Source organism: Daktulosphaira vitifoliae, unplaced genomic scaffold (genome assembly GCF_025091365.1).
Source record: "Daktulosphaira vitifoliae isolate Bord-2020 unplaced genomic scaffold, ASM2509136v1 Scaffold_3, whole genome shotgun sequence".
Lineage (NCBI taxonomy): Eukaryota > Metazoa > Arthropoda > Insecta > Hemiptera > Phylloxeridae > Daktulosphaira > Daktulosphaira vitifoliae.
In genome coordinates this window covers 31140726-31158447 of record NW_026099574.1, presented here as the reverse complement: position 1 = coordinate 31158447, position 17722 = coordinate 31140726, and the positions used below count along the sequence as shown (strand labels likewise).

General features: G+C 28.0%; 1 protein-coding gene and 1 long non-coding RNA gene across 28 annotated transcripts in view; one reads left to right on the top strand and one right to left on the bottom strand.

Moving 5' to 3' along the window:
* LOC126902862 (uncharacterized) overlaps positions 1-17094 on the top strand; it is a 24223-nt gene extending 7129 nt beyond the window's left edge. The window contains exons 1-4 of one of the 2 annotated variants that reach the window (XR_007703358.1): positions 5985-6139; positions 6244-6382; positions 7336-7581; positions 16637-17094. This is a non-coding gene — a long non-coding RNA (uncharacterized LOC126902862). Of the gene's footprint in view, positions 1-5984; positions 6140-6243; positions 6383-7335; positions 7582-16636 lie in introns of those variants that run through there. The other variant, XR_007703357.1, reaches the window with a different exon arrangement.
* LOC126902827 (uncharacterized) overlaps positions 1-17722 on the bottom strand; it is a 132810-nt gene that overhangs the window by 50070 nt on the left and 65018 nt on the right. The window lies entirely within an intron of this gene.

The window sequence follows — 17722 nt, the reverse complement described above, 5'->3', positions numbered from 1 at the left end:
AAAAAAAAAAAAAAAAAAAAAAAAAAAAAACACATCATAGTAAAATTAATACCTTCTCCGCTTCGCATCGAAGCTAAAATATGCAAGGGGTGGGTGTTCGTTTGAGATACTACTTCTATTATATTAATAATATTACTACGCGGGGTATGAATACGAAGGTCTGTAAGAAAGACAGAAGGTGATAGAAAAATAGAGTGATCTTTATTTTATTAATATGAGATTTATTGTGATTAATTATCGATTCTATAATATCAATAATGTCACGAGTTTTGGCGGTTATCGATGATATGTGGAATTGTGTCTGCTCGGAGTGGTATGGTGGCTGGCTATATATGAACCTTCAACCTAACTCCTGAAATAGACATGCATCAAAGATCTAACTCTGTCAACTAAGTCCGTAAAAACATTATTGATTTATTTAATTTACTTTTGTATAATTTATCAATTGAAGTGTATATTATGACAGTGATTAAAATCTCTATCATAAGAAACGCTTCGATGCAAATCTGTACATAGTGCTTAATTTTAAGAAATTGGTGGATTATTGAAAAGCAAAAGTCTAACTCAAAAATAATTATCAGATGCTAATTGTTAATCAAACAATCAGCACGTATGTTTTGGTCTCGCTCTCGTCAAACCTGTGTGTTATTGTTATTAAATTTTATATGTGCGTATAATGCGAACCGCGGACTTATGGACGTTGGTAAGTGTTTTTAATAGATTTTTTTTTAATTAAGTGGGTCACAATAGTGGCATCAAATTACATTGTGTATAATACAACTATATTATACAAATGGATACATACGGAAATGTCTCCACAGCGCAAGAAAAAAATATAACTGTCAGCTATGANAAATGGATACATACGGAAATATCTCCACAGCGCAAGAAAAAAATATAACTGTCAGCTATGATATTTGGACACAAATAAATATTGACATTGAAAATTTTTAAAAAATAATAGCAGAACTTCAAGAAAGTAACGAAAAATTAAAATGTCAATTAAGTCAAATTAAAGGGAATGTGGAAATTAACACAAGTTCACCAAAAAAAATCCTTAAAGTAACAAAAGAAGTGGCGAGAACTTCTACTAAAATCTACAAACCTCCACCTATTACAGCATGTGGGGTCAATGATATTAAAAAATTCATTGATAATCTAGCAATCGAAGAGGCTTCTGGTCATGAGCAACAACTTAAAACCTTAGCCAACGGTGATATAAAGATTTTAACGGGAGACGAACATCAATTTCGCCGTACTGTTAAAATTTTAGAAGAGCAAAAAATTGAATACCATAGGTACCAACTTAAATCTGAAAAAATGTTTAGGGTAGTAATCCGGGGATTACACCCTGAAACTGACATATGTGATATAAAGCGTGATCTTACAGACCAAGGACACTTGGCCAATCATGTATCAAATATACAAATTAAAAAAAAAGTTGACTCTAAAAATAAAAATAGTGACTGGACATTTATTCGTCTACCATTATTTTTTGTTGATCTAGAGCCTCAAGATAATAATAAAGACATATACCAGTTAAAAAAGCTTAGTCACCAAATTATTAAAGTGGAGCCACCAAAGAAAACAAAAGGAGTTCCACAGTGCAAGAACTGCCAATTATTTGGACACACTTTAAATTATTGTCACAAATCTCCTAATTGTGTAAAATGCGGAGAAAAACACAGGTCAATTGATTGCACAAAATCCAAAAAGACCAAATCAAAATGTGCCAATTGTGGAGAAAATCATACCGCAAATTGGAAAGGCTGCGCTGCGTATAAAAAAGCAGTTGAAATTTCTCACCCAAAAAAAACTACAGCAGTTCAAAGACTACAAAGTAAACTAGCGAAATCTGTTACAACCAGCATATCATACGCTGAAATGGCTGGTTCATCAGTCCAAAACTTAAAGATACCCCAAACTTTCGAACAAAAAAATCATGTGAAAAATGAGGAAGTACCCTTTGTGGAAGTTATAAATTCCTTAGCTAGTATTACTCAAACATTAGCAATGCTAACTGAAAGATTAGACAGGTTAGAAAACAACCAACCTAAACCTAAAAACAAACGTAAAAATAATAAAAAATGACCCGTACCATACGGTTTACTGCGTGGAACGCTAATGGGCTAGTACAGCGAAAACTTGAATTAGAAAACCTTCTACATCATGAAAATATAGATATTGCTCTTATCTCTGAAATTCACTTTACATCCTGGACTTTTTTTAAAATAAAAAATTATATTACATATACCACCATTCATCCAACCAACAGAGCACGTGGAGGTACAGCTATAATTATTAAAGAGTCTATTAAGCACTATGAGCTAGATAAGTTCTCGGAAAATCATTTACAAGCAACAAGTGTTCGAATAAACGACGGGGCCAATGACCTCACTGTCACAGCCATATACTGTCCACCACAAGGAGGTGCTAATGAAGTTAATCTTTTCGAATTTTTTCAGACTTTAGGCGATAGGTTTATTGTCGGAGGAGACTGGAACGCTAAACATAAACATTGGGGCTCGAGATTAAACTCCCCTAAAGGTAATTCTTTGTTTAAAGTAATAAATAGCTTAAACGCGATAACTGTCTCTACAAGAGAGCCAACTTATTGGCCTTCTGACGTTAACAAAATTCCTGATCTACTAGACTTTTACGTGATGAAAGGTATTTCCTCTAATTATGTAAAAGTTGAAGGACTCAATGAGTTAACATCGGATCATACACCCGTACTACTCACTCAAAGCACAAACGTTATTATGAAACAAAAAAAAGTATTTTTAACGACTAAGAAAACTAACTGGGATTTATTCAGAACGTTACTTGAAAATTCACTTTCGCTTTCCGTTAAACTTCAAACATCCAGTGACATTGACTTGGCAGTTCATAATTTTACCAATAATATAATTAACTCAGTGAAAACTGCAACACCTAAGGCTGCAGTAGAAAGAATACGAGAGATCACCTACCCAATAGAAATCAGAGAGTTGGTACAACAAAAGAGAAAAGCTAGGAGAACGTGGCATAGAACGAGACATCCTACTGACAAAAAAAAGTGGAACCACATCAGTCGGTTACTCCACAACAAAATAAAAGAAATGAAAAACGAAACTTTTAAAACTTACTTGAGCGAACTTTCTGCAACCCAAGATACTGACTACTCTCTGTGGAAAACTACTAAACGACTAAAAAGGCCGTTAACACACGTGCCACCTATTCGCAAAGAAGATGGTACGTGGGCACGAAGTGAATATGAAAAAGCTGAAGTATATGCATGTTACTTAGAGACTGTATTTAAACTTAATAATATAGTCTCAGAACTTGACGGATTCTATAGTTTACAATTAGATAGAAATCGGGAGAAAATAAAATATTTTTCACCATTAGAAGTGGCGCAAGAAATTGATAACAACATCAATGTAAAAAAAGCACCAGGTTACGATGAAATCAGCCCGAGAATGATAAAAGAATTGCCTAAGAAGGCGATTATTTATCTTACATACATCTTCAATGCAATTTTACGAACTGAATACGTTCCAAAACTATGGAAAAAAGCTCAGGTCATAATGTTACTAAAACCAGGTAAACCACCAGATCAGGTAACATCTTACCGGCCAATATCACTCTTACCTTGTTTATCTAAGCTTTTTGAAAAAGTTCTTCTTAAAAGGATAAAACCATTGATTGAAGAAAAGCAACTTTTACCTGACCACCAATTTGGTTTCCGCAATAAGCACTCTACAATTGATCAAGTTCACCGAGTTACCAATGTTATTAACCAGGCTCTTGAAGAGAAAAAGTACTGTTGTGCAGTTTTCTTAGACGTTGCGCAGGCGTTTGATAAAGTTTGGCATGAAGGACTATTTATAAAATTAAGAGAACAACTACCACACACTTGGTGCGCGTTATTAGAATCTTACTTGACTGAACGAGAGTTTCGGGTAATGCATGAGCAAGCTGTTACAGATTGGAAAACTATAACAGCAGGAGTACCACAAGGTAGTGTTTTAGGACCTATTTTGTATTTACTTTATACTGCTGACATTCCATCAACCAATGATACGACAACTGCCATGTTCGCTGATGATACGGCTGTATTAGCAACCAGTTATAGTCAACAGTCTGCAACTGGTAAATTACAAAACTCGATCAATAATATCTTCTTATGGACAAGACGTTGGAAAATTAAAATCAATAGTGACAAATCAGTACATGTCAATTATACACTTCGTAATACCAATAATATTCCTATCAAAATGAATCATCAAATTATCCCACAAAAAGATTCGGCTAAATACCTAGGAATGCACTTAGACTCACGTCTTAATTGGAAACACCATGTACGCCAGAAAAGTTTGCAAATAAAACTAAAAATGAAAAAGTTATACTGGTTGATCGGGAAACATTCCGAACTTTCATTAAATAACAAACGTCTACTTTACGTAGCTATCATAAAACCAATTTGGACTTACGGTATACAACTGTGGGGTTGTACTAGTAAGTCTAATATTGATGTTATTCAACGATGCCAAAATGTTGCACTCCGTACCATCGTTTCAGCTTATCGGTACGATAGAAATGACATTATACACCGTGATTTGATTTTGCCTACAGTAGCAGAAGAAATTAAGAGATTTGCTCGCAAACATGAGGTGAGATTAACGAACCACATTAACACAGCAGCCATCCAACTTTTGGACAACTCCGAAGACATCAGGCGTCTTAAACGTCATAAACCATATGACTTAATTTAAAATATTTAGTTTTAACTTAGGTTAAGGAGCCACCTCGCTGGAGGTGTCACTCCACACATGTTTATTCTTTATTAATTGTTATAAAACTATGTTTCATATACAATTATTGTAAAATATATTTATAAAGATAATTTTATCGTTTAAATAATAAAGCCATTTGGTAGTTTGTAAAAAAAAAAAAAATTAATTATGGAAAAATTGCAAAAAAATCATTGCCACGGGCAATGATGTTTACTGATTCGGTAAATGTTCGTCGCATTCGTTTTTTGATCAAATCGGCAATTTAAACTAATATAAATATTAAAATAAATTTTTTCAACTTTTATGAAAAAAAAAATTTAAATAAGTTTAACATTATATTCTATGCCAATTAATTTTATATAATATTCATGAAAATCATTGTAGTAATTTTAGAATTTTAACACAAAATTAGCATATTTTTTAACTACGACAACCTTTTGCACATAGAAGATAAATCGTTGAGACAAATTTTTTTTTTTTTAACTGATATATGTACTATAGTACATAATGTAAGCTTTAATTTAACATATGTTTAAAGGACGCAATATTTCCGGGAAATTTTCTAAAATTAAGTTGAAAAAGTTGACTTTTGTAAAAAATTTGCTATTTTGAAACCCCTATTGTGGGGTGGTAAGGGGTCACATTTTCAAAAATATTATATCAAATAAAAGGGAATTATTTAAGATTTTAATATAAAAGAAAAATTATTTTCATTTTTTTTTATTTTTCAATAAGTTATGGCAATTTTTGGAAAAAAAATTGATAGAATGTCAAAAATTAGTGATTTTTAAATTTGTAATTTTTTGTGGGATTTTCACGATTTCATGAGAACGAGGGAAAAATGTTTAATTTTTGAGGGTATTTCTTTCAATTAGATACGATTTGTGATCTTTTGACGTATCTATGAGAAAAATTGGTCCAGTGAGAGCTGAGAAAAAGTAGTGACAGACACAAAAAAAAATAAACTCATCATGGTAAAATTGAAACAAATTAACTATATTTTTTTCGATAGTTGAATAATCACAGTAGATAATTAACTTAGGTTGATATTTATCATGTATGAAATATAATTTTAAAAAAATTGAGATAACTATGGTATTCTTCTACTAAATAAATAATTTTTTTATAGTACAATAAACAACATTTTTAAAAATTTGTATAACAAGAGGTTTGGTTTGGTTAAGAGTTACACATATAGTATGAACATTTTAAATCTCATAGGTACCACAATGGAATTAAATGTTATGAGTTGACAATTAGATCTGTTCAAATTATAATTTATTATACATCAAAGTCACTACTACATTTGTATTTTGGTGTATATTATTAACACAAAATGTAGACCTCGTCATTATGTTTATGTAAGAAAACATTTTTTGTAGTGTTATCATATATATGTCATTGCAAATTGTTTTTTATTTGTAACATTTTTAAACTATAATGAAATATTTATTTATATTTTCAGGAAAATCCATTTTCACAACAGGATATACTTGAACTTCAAAATATTTATTCACTATTTCCGAATGACGGTAAAGCTATTACAAAGTTAGATTTCGAAGATTTATTTGGTACAATAAATCACTTTAAGACCATTCAAAAAAGTAATAAAATTATGTTATTTATTATTAAATATACAAAATCATAATTTTATTTTATTTTATTCACTAAGTTAATAAGTCTTAATGATTTTACCATTTTTTTTTTAAGATATTATTTTTATTTAGAAATAAAATAGTAGGTGGTCACCTCATCAGGCTACCGGGCTCACTCACCCGTTAAACAAATTCCCTCGAACGCTACGCTTATTCGTCCACTAAAAGTGGCTTATATCGCGGCTACCTTGAATACCTGCGAGGTTAACGATCGAACGAGGTAGTCTGGGGTGAAGGTCGTGGTGTTATGGTCAATCAAAATGGCGGTTATAAACTGTAGTGCGCCTGCGCACTATAACTTCATGTCAGTGGTGGGGCAAGTAGCCATTCGAAAATGGTTGTTCTCCTCCTACGGTGCCATATACTGGAGGATAAGGTAAACCTCATGTTAACTGATAAACGTACGCATTATATTGAAATAGAATAAGTCAAATAGCGACCACCGTTGCCACTTTAAAATATTTGCTTAATATTATTTTAAATAAAAATATTAAATGTAAAACTATTATTGTGGGTTCTAGTAGCCCTCTGTTCTTTCATGTTATAATAGAGACGAGTATATTACAACAACGGGTACGAAATCCAAAAATAAAATTATACAGTAATAGTGTTGTTTGCGTCTATTGAGCGGGGTGGGGTGAATGCGTTATGACAGTCTAGTAATTTTTTAAAGTTTTTTATTTTATGAAACTAAACGGTCTCATTTTTCATAATACATTTTCGCAATTTATTTTAACGTAACCAAAAAAATCAGATAAACGATAATAAAATTAGTAAAATGAACTTTCTATTTTAAGTTAAAGGTTTATTTTCAATAATATCATTAATTTTTTAAAAGTTTTTGATCATTTACTGTTTATTACTAGTTCATTTATTTTACTTATTTGTGCATTATATTATAGAAGGCCAGACGATTGATTTTATTAAATTCATATTCTACACGTGTAAAAAATTATGGAAAAACAATCAACATAAAACAATTGGTGATATTTTTAAACTATTTGATAAAGATAATGACAATTATATCGGACATAATGATTTATATGAAAGAATGAAGGAGTTTACTAACATATGTATACTAGATATACATCTAGAGCAACTATTCAATATTGTCGAATTAAAAGAAAACAAATTAATCACTATACAAGGTAATTAAAAAAAGTATTTATAGTAAGAGTTAATAATTTGTAAAATATCTATGAATTAATTTTTTATAATATGAAGTTCAACTTTATAATAATTATTAGTGAAAAAAGTATTACAGATTAATATTTATCAGAATAATATACAGATTAATACAATTATTTAATTTTTCCTTTTTATATATGTAGTAAAGCCACTTTTTAGCTTCGATGCAAAGTTGAGAAGGTATTAATTTTACCATGATGTGTTTTGTTTTGTGTCTGTTGCCACTTTTTCTCAGCTCTCACTGGACCGATTTCTTTCAACAATACGTCAAAAGATCTCAAATCGTATCTAGATGAAGATATTATCCTTAGAAATTGAAAAATTTGCCTCGTTCCCCGCAAATAGAGGAAATCTCCAAAAAAATTACAAATTTAAAAATCGATAAATTTTGTCATTTTTATCACTTTTTTTTCTTAAAACATCCATAACTTTTTCAAAAATCAACAAATCAACATAATTTTTTTTATACTATAACCTTAGATATTTTTCTTTCATTTAATATCAATTTTTTGAAAATCTAACACTTAACCTGCTCATTGGGGGGGATTGAAAATAGCAACTTTTTTACAAAAACTAACTTTTTCAACTTAATTTTTGAAAATGTTCCTGAAATACTGCATCCTTTAAACATATATCAAATCAAAGCTTATGTTATGTACTATAAAAAAAAATTTGTCCCGACACCTTATCTTCTATGTGTAAATGGCTGTCAAAATTTAAAAAAAATGTAATGTTTGCGATAAAAATCATCTTCTATGGGGATGTTTTTTGTACTTAAAACTACTATAACTTTTTCAAATATTAACAAATCAAATTAATATTTCTTCATATTGAAACCTTTAGTTTTTCCTTTCATTTGATATCATTTTTTTGAAAATCTAACACTTATTCTGCACACAGAAGGGATTTAAAATAGCAGCTTTTTTACAAAAACTAACTTTTTCAACTTAATTTTTGAAAATGTTCCTGAAATACTGCGTCCTTTAAACATATGTCAAATTAAAGCTTATGTCATGTACTATAAAATTAAAAAAAAAATTTGTCCCGTCGACCTATCTTTTATGTGCAAATGGCTACCGTATTCAAAAATATGCTATTTTTGTGTAAAAATCCTGGGTTTTGTATTTTATTTTATTTTAAAATATCTTATAATACACTGACTTTGATGAATATTTTATAATTTAATTGACATAGAATAAAGTTCATAAGACAAGATATTAAACTTATTAAATTTTTTTACTTTTTTAAAGTCGAAAAAGTAATTTTTAAATTTGAGTTGGATTAAATAACCATTTTTTTCGTGCGACGAGAGCAACGAACAGTTGCAGAATAGGTAATACTTGTGTCTTCACGCTAAGGGTACGAGGTTCGAATCCGTCTGTACCAATTAATATTTTGCATTTTTTTTGAGATAGAATAAAATTTTTAAATCATTTTATATTTATCTCATTTAGATTCAATAACTTCAATAAATATAAAGGATCCTATCACTATAGTCTCCCCTCGTGAGAACAAATTTATATTCATGTTAATATTATTTTACTATGTGGTTCTTTTTGTGGCTACGATTTATTTTGCCAAACCTCACTAGACCTACTATTTCAATAATACGTCAAATGATTACAATTCGTATTTAGTTTATGTTATTACTCTTAAAAATCGAAAAAATATTCCTTATTCAAATAAAAAGTAGCTTAACCAGCTTTTTCCATACAAACAATTAAAAACATTAATTTCTATTATTCTTTAAGTATTCATTGTCGAATTAGATTTGATATGATAAATGTATTCAACTACAAAAGTAAATAATTTTTCTTTGTAATTTATTAATTTTAGCTTCGATGCGAAGCTGAGAAGGTATTGGTTTTACTATGATGTGTTTTTTTTTATTTTTTTATTTTTTTTTGTGTCTGTTAACACTTTTTCTCAGCTCTCACCGAACGGACTTCTTTCAACGATACGTCAAAAGATCACAAATGGTATCTAGTCAAAGAAATTACCCTTAAAAATTGAAAAAATTTCCCTCGTTCCCCATAAATGGGGGAAACCTCCAAAAAAATTACAAATTTAGAAATCGCTAATTTTCGAAATTTTTTCAATTTTTTTTATTAAAAACTGCCGTACCTCTTTCAAAAATGAACAAATCAATATAATTTTTTTTTTATAAATGCTTGATGTCATTATATATCATTTGGTATATGTTTTTTTTAAATTTGACCCTTTATCTGTCCACAGGGGGGGATTTAAAATGACAACTTTTTCACAAAAAATTAACTTTTTCAACTTAACTTTTGAAAATGTTCCGGAAGGTCTGACACTTTTATATATATCTTAAATTAAAGCTTATGTAATATCCTTTAATTTNTTCTTAAATTAAAGCTTATGTTATATACTTTAATTTAAAAAAAAAAATTTGACCTCTGGACTTGTCTTCATGGTGAAAATGGCTACCCAATGCTATTTTTGTGTGAAAATTCTCGATTTTATAATTTACATTTTTTATTTTAAAGTGCTATAACTTTTTAAAAAATGTATGGATCAATACAATTTTTTCATGAGAAGTAGTATTTATATACATTTTTCATTGGATTTACTTTTTTTTTAAATCAGACTATTTCCCTATATATGGGGGGGCTTTAAATATAAAAAATGCATATAGAAAGTAGAACTTTTTCAACTTAACTTTTGAAAGTGTTTCAGAAAGTCTGACACTTTTATATATATCTTAAATTGAAGCTTATGTAATATACTTTAATTTGAAAAAAAAAAATTTGACCTCTGGACTTGTCTTCATGGTGAAAATGGCTACCGAATGCTATTTTTGTGTGAAAATTCTCGATTTTATTTTTTATATTAAGGAACTAGCAGATCATGTATCATTCCCATATAAATTTGCATCGAAGCGTTTCTTATGATAGTGATTTTAATCACTGTCTGATTAAATCTATACTGGGCCCAACTATGCAACGTCTCCACTATGCCGCGACCCCACTGTGCTGGGTTTGTTTTACATGTATACATAAAAGAATAGTTTTAATTGAACTAAATTGCAAAAAAAAAAGTGTCTCTAATAAAACAATTTTATTTTAAAGCATTTACAGTAAAACTGCTGAATAAATATGGAATTGACTTTGAATTATATCAAATTTTTTGGTTTCTAAATATAGAGTGTTACATAGATTTATAGCTTTTATACATAATATCCAGAATTTAAATTTTCTAAAGAATACTTGAATTAATCTAAGGAAATATTTTTAACAATAAAGATATAAATAAATTCGATAAAGATAATCATTTTTCATTTAACACACATAATGTTATTTCTATATAAATATACTAGGCAGATTAGATGTAAATAAAACTTATTACTTATGATAAAATTAAAAAAAATTAGTTTATATATTCTTAGACTATGTTTAAATCTATTTTTTGTTATTTATTTTAAAATTAAAAAAAACTAATTTTTTCAAGATTTCAAAATAGCCGTTTTTTAGAGCTTTTCTTACAAAAAAAGTTTAATGGTTTAATACAAATTTAGGAAAAGTCCTTTTTGTGTAAAAAGCATTTTAATATATTGAGAAGGTAATTAGCGTGAGAGGAATAGACATTTCAAAAACACAACATTAAGATTTAAATACAGCCGCACTATACAGTGTGATTTATTAAAAAGTACTACGTTAAACGAACCAGATTTTAAATTTAAAATTTTTTTAAAAATATCTCAAAATTACAGTACCGTACAGTATGATATTTTTAATATTTATTATTTCAAGATTTTAAATATTTGATATTTAGAGTTTTTCTTCAATAAATCTTAATAAGTCAATAATATTATTAGGTCACGTGCTTATTGAGTTTGTAACATTTAATACATTGAGTGGGCCTGTAACTTGATAGGAATATTTACTATTAATATGCGCTTTTACGAGCCGTACCCAACCACTTTACATACGCACTCATTGTTTTAAAATGCTTGTAATTGTATTATTATAATTTATATTGCTATAACTTTTGGAAAAATGTATTGATCAATATTATTATTTTAGCTTCGATGCGAAGCTGAGAAGGTATTGGTTTTACTATGATGTGTTTTTTTTTTTTTGTGTCTGTTACCACTTTTTCTCAGCTCTCACCGAACGGATTTCTTTCAACGATACGTCAAAAGATCACAAATCGTATCTAGTCGAAGACATTACCCTTCAAAATTGAAAAAATTTCCCTCGTTCCCCGTAAATGGGGGAAACCTCCAAAAAAATTACAAATTTAAAAATCGCTAATTTTCGAAATTTTTTCAATTTTTTTTACTATAAACTGCCGTAACTTTTTCAAGAATGAACATATCAATATAATTTATTTTTTTATAGATGCTTGATGTCTTTACCTATCATTTGATATATTTATTTGTCAATTTGACCCTTTATCTGCCCACAGGGGGGGATTTAAAAAGACAACTTTTTCACAGAAAATTAACTTTTTCAATTTAAATTTTGAAAGTGTTTCGGAAGGTCTGACACTTTTATATATATCTTAAATTAATGCTAATGTAATATACTTTAATTTGAAAAAAAAAAATTTGACCTCTGGACTTGTCTTCATGGTGAAAATGACTACCGTATGCAAAAATATGCTATTTTTGTGAAAAAATTCTTGATATTATATTTTACATTTTTTAACATTATGTTGCTATAACTTTTTAAAAAATGCATGAATCAACTTTATTCTTTAATGATAAATACTTTATATATACTTCTTTCATTCGACATACTTTTTTTTAAAATCGGACCATTTCCCTTTATACAGGGGGGGTGCAAACCTTTTAAAATGCGTATAGAAAGTATAACTTTTTCAACTTAACTTTTGAAAATGTTCCGGAAGGTCTGACACTTTTATATATATCTTAAATTAAAGCTAATGTAATATTCTTTAATTTTAAAAAAAAAATTTGACCTCTGGACTTGTATTCATGGTGAAAATGGCTATCGAATGCTATTTTTGTAGGAAAATTCTCGATTTTATTTTTCATTTCTCAGCTCTCACCGAACGGATTTCTTTCAACGATACGCCAAAAGATCACAAATCGTATCTAGTCGAGGACATTACTCTTAAAAATTGAAAAAAATTCTCTCGTTCCCTGTAAATGGGGGAAACCTCCAAAAAAATTACAAATTTAGAAATCGCTAATTTTCGAAATTTTTTCAATTTTTTTTATTAAAAACTGCCGTAACTTTTTCAAAAATGAACATATCAATATAATTTTTTTTTTATAGATGCTTGATGTCTTTACCTATCATTCGGTATATTTTTTTTGTAAATTTGACCCTTTATCTGCCCACAGGGGGGTTTTAAAAATGACAACTTTTTCACAANGGGGGTTTTAAAATAAACATTTTCAACTTAACTTTTAAAAATGTTCCGGAAGGTCTGACACATTTATATATATCTTAAATTAAAGCTAATATAATATAATTTAATTTGAAAAAAAAAATTTGACCTCTGGACTTGTCTTCATGTTGAAAATGGCTACCGAATGCTATTTTTGTGTGAAAATTCTCGATTTTATAATTTACATTTTTTACTTTAAAATGTTATAACTTTTTAAAAAATGTATGGATCAATACAAATTTTTCATGAGAAGTAGTATTTATATACATCTTTCATTGGACATACTTTTTTTTTTTAATCAGACCATTTCCCTATATACAAGGGTGGTTTAAATCTTAAAAATACATGTAGAAAGTAGAACTTTTTCAACTTAACTTTTGAAAGTGTTCCGGAAAGTCTGACACTTTTATATATATATTAAATTAAAGCTAATGTAATATACTTTATTATGGTAAAAAAAAATTTCGGACTTTATTTTATCTTCATGGTGAAAACAGACATTAAACTTAATAAAAAAAATACGATTTTTGTAAAAAAATTCTTTTTTATATTTTTAACTTTATAATGCTATAACTTCTCGAAAGATGTATGGATCAATATAATTCTTTTTTTTATGGATGCATGATGTCTTTAACTATCATTTGGTATAATTTTTTTATAAATCTGACTTTTTACCTGCCTACAGGGGGGGATTCAAAATGACAACTTTTTCACAAAAAATTAACTTTTTCAACTTAAATTTTAAAAGTGTTTCGGAAGGTCTGACACTTTTATATATATCTTAAATTAATGCTAATGTAATATACTTTATTATGCAAAAAAAAAAAAATTCGGACTTTATTTTGTCTTCACGGTGAAAATAGCTACCGAATGCTATTATTGTGTGAAAATTCTCGATTTTATTTTTTACATTTTTAACTTTATAATGATATAACTTATTAAAAAGTGTATGGATCAACATAATTTTTTTATGAGAAATAATATTTTTTAATAATCCTTTTTCATTCGACATACTTTATCTTAATCAGGATATTAATAAGGAACTAGCAGTTTATGAAGCTTTTGGAATAATCCACCAATTTTTTAAAATTAAACACTATCTAAAGATTTGCNATTTTTTTAAATTAAACACTATCTAAAGATTTGCATCGAAGCGTTTTTTTTTGATAGTGATTTTAATCACTGTCAGATATCATTACACTTGATCCATCTATACCACGTCACCACTGTGCCGTGACCCCCCTGTGCTGGGTTTTTATTGAGATTGTATTTTTATAATAAATTTTTATATACCTCTTTCATCTGACACGCTTTTTTTGTAAATCGGATCATACCCCTTTATATAAGGGGGTCAAAACTTTAAACATGCGTATTGAAACTAGGTAATTTTCAATTTAATTTTTGAAAATGTTCCGGAATGTCTGACACTTTTATATATATCTTAAATTAAAGCTAATGTTATATACTTTAATTTGAAAAAAAAAAATTGACCTCTGGATTTGTCTTCATGGTAAAAATGACTACCGTATTCAAAAATATGCTATTTTTCTGTGTAAAATTCTGAGTTTTGAATTTTATTTTAAGATACCTGGCAAGGAGAGTTCAGATTTTCATAAAAATTATATAAATAAAAAATTGATATAGCATAGAAAGTGAAATTTATTTAATTTTTTTTTTGCTTTTTGAAGTCGAGAAAAATAATTTTGAAATTTAAACTAGCTTAAATAGCCAATTTTTTCAATCGTGTTAGTGACGTACGGTTGCTGAGTCGGTTAACCTTGTGTTTTACGCGCTCGGGGTACAAGGTTCCAACCCGCTTATGGCAATGAATTTTTTTTTTAAATTATTTTTAAGTTAGAATAAATTATCAACTGTTTCGATCTTTATCTCATTTAGATTCAATAACTTCATTATAGATCAAGTATCCCATCACTGTATTCGCCACTCGCGAGAAGAAATTTCTTATGCATGTTAATATTATTTTACTATATTTTAAGTTTTAGCTTCGATGCAAAGCTGAGAAGTTATTTTTTTGTGAGTATCATTTATTTTCTCTGCTCTAACTTGACCTACTTTTATCAACGATACGTCAAATGACTACAATTCGTATTTAGTTGAAGATATTACCCTCAAAAATTGAAAAAAATTCTAATTTATCAATGAAACAGTAACTTATCCCATGTTCTCCATACAGACAATTAAAATCATTCATTTCTAATATTTTCAAAGTTTTTATAAACTAATCAAGTTTGATATGATAGGTTTCAAATACAAAAATATAACATTTTACTTTGTAATTTAATTATTTTTTTACTCTATTTGTGTGTGCTACTACCAGTCTATATATTCCAAATATTTTGGTAACATGTAGCTATTTCTAAAAAAAAAATGATAGTGAATTTCTCCTGAATTAACAATGGATTTTTACAATTATAATCAAATTTTATAATACGCACAATTGAGTAAATCATTTTAACAACTTTGTTTTGATTGGTTCATTTAGTTAAAGCAATTTATTAAAATTAATTAAGTTCTGAATATTTCACTTGTAGAATCTTTTTAAACACCAAAAGTTACTATTATGATAAATGATACAAATGATATAAATGATTACTATTATTTCTATTTCAGTTATCTATTACGATAAAAATGCAAAAAAATATTGAGCTACTTTGATAAATTTACTATAAATAGTAATTATAAAATTTCCTGACTGCATATTAATCTTAAAAATAGCACTGTTTTAATTCTCATAGAATTTTCTATTTAATGATGTCAATTTGAAACCTGTAATTGAGCTATAAGATATGGTAACATATTCAATTTTTTTTACTATAAACTTTCACAAAAATTTTATCAAAAAATTTCATCAACTTTAAAGAACCAAAAAAAATAGGTTAAAAATGGACTGATTATTTTTAACATATTAAAAATCAAATCAGTAATAATTTGAAAAAAATTTTTTTTCTTTTAATTATTATTTTATGTGTAATTAGTAATAATATAAAACATTAGAAGTGATAGAAAAAGTCTAATTGCATATTTAAAAACAACGCGAAATGTTGATTTAAAAAAGTATATTTTTGCTTCTGATGAAAGTTTCTTATAGTCCAGTGCATTTATTTATAGTAACAAACAGTTTTTATTGAAAAATATTTTATCAAGCCCTTTAAATTTTTATACACGTAAAAGTTATGTAAAATATAACTTCTTTATTATTATTATAATTTCTCCGTATAAATTACAATATTAAATTATTGAATATAAATTTCATACTAAATTTATCAACTATAATTAGTATTTATTCATATATTATATTTTAAAATCAAAGAACTACTAATCAGGATATAATTAAAGAAATAAGAGTTGGTGTTGCTTTTAGAATAATCCACCAATTTCTCTAAATGAAACACTATCTACAGATTTGCATCGAAGCGTTTCTTATGATAGTGATTTTAATCACTGTCAGATATCATCTATACTTATCCCATCTATGCCTCGTCCACACTGTACCTCGACCCCACTGTGCTACCGTTTTTTTTTTAATTAAGTTTGTCATTATGCCTATAAAATTAATTAATTTACTTATAATTAATGTTTCTTATAATATTTATAACATAAATATGATTTCAGAGTTCCGTAATCTAATGAATCGCTATCAAAATAAGAAGTTATGAATAATTATACAATACTATTGTGTACAATTTTGTATATTACAAAATAAATGATGTAGTACTATAATATTTGATGTATTTTAATCTTAATTTGTCTATTATACGAGTAAAACAACTTATTTGTGTCTTGCAAATTCTATCGTTAAAATCTGGTCACCGATTGTCTCTCCCATCACTGGTCTAGTCAATCCGTCAGGATAGCGGTTACACACTAAAAAATCATAGTCTCTTGCATAGTAAAATGAATAAGAAGTATGCTCGATCACAGTCCGCATTTTGTCGTAGTACACGCAAGTGCATCGCCTTATGTTTTTGCGCATTCGTATACGATCGGTGAAATACGACCGCTGCCGAATGCACTTTAAAATCGCGCGATTTTTAAATTGATAATTCTGATATAATATATATGATAGACATAATTTTTAAGTAATAATTATATTAATTACTTTAAAACAACGCATTGTAATAATATTTTATAATAAATTTAATCGTGGATACTTATTTTAGATTCTATGTATTTTTTTGTTGTAACTTTTGTATTTTAATGAAAAATTAGGATTTTGTGCCTCGTTAATTAAACGTGAGCTATATTAACTAGTGTACAGACTTATTTTTTCATGTTCTAACATTGAATTAACACCACTTTAACTTTCTAATAACAGTTCTTATTATTTTCATGAAACTATTGTTCACTAAAAAAAGTTCATTAAAATACTTGGCTATATCGGGACAGTGCCCCTTAATATAGAATATATACAACGCAATGTNCACCTTAATATAGAATACATACAACGCAATGTATTTACATGTGACGTCACGTTGAGTTTATTGTTGGTTGCATATTTTGCTCCTAGGCATATCATGCGCACTAATTTGATCGAGCATACTTATTATTCATTTTACTATGGTCTCATGTTTCCTAGCCTCTTAATTGTCAACTTATTATTTCGTTTTATAGTAGACTTCTTCTCTCATCTCATATTATAAATATTGTCTGGCTAAAATTTGTACATCTTATCGTCATATTTACGCTTCCATATAGTTG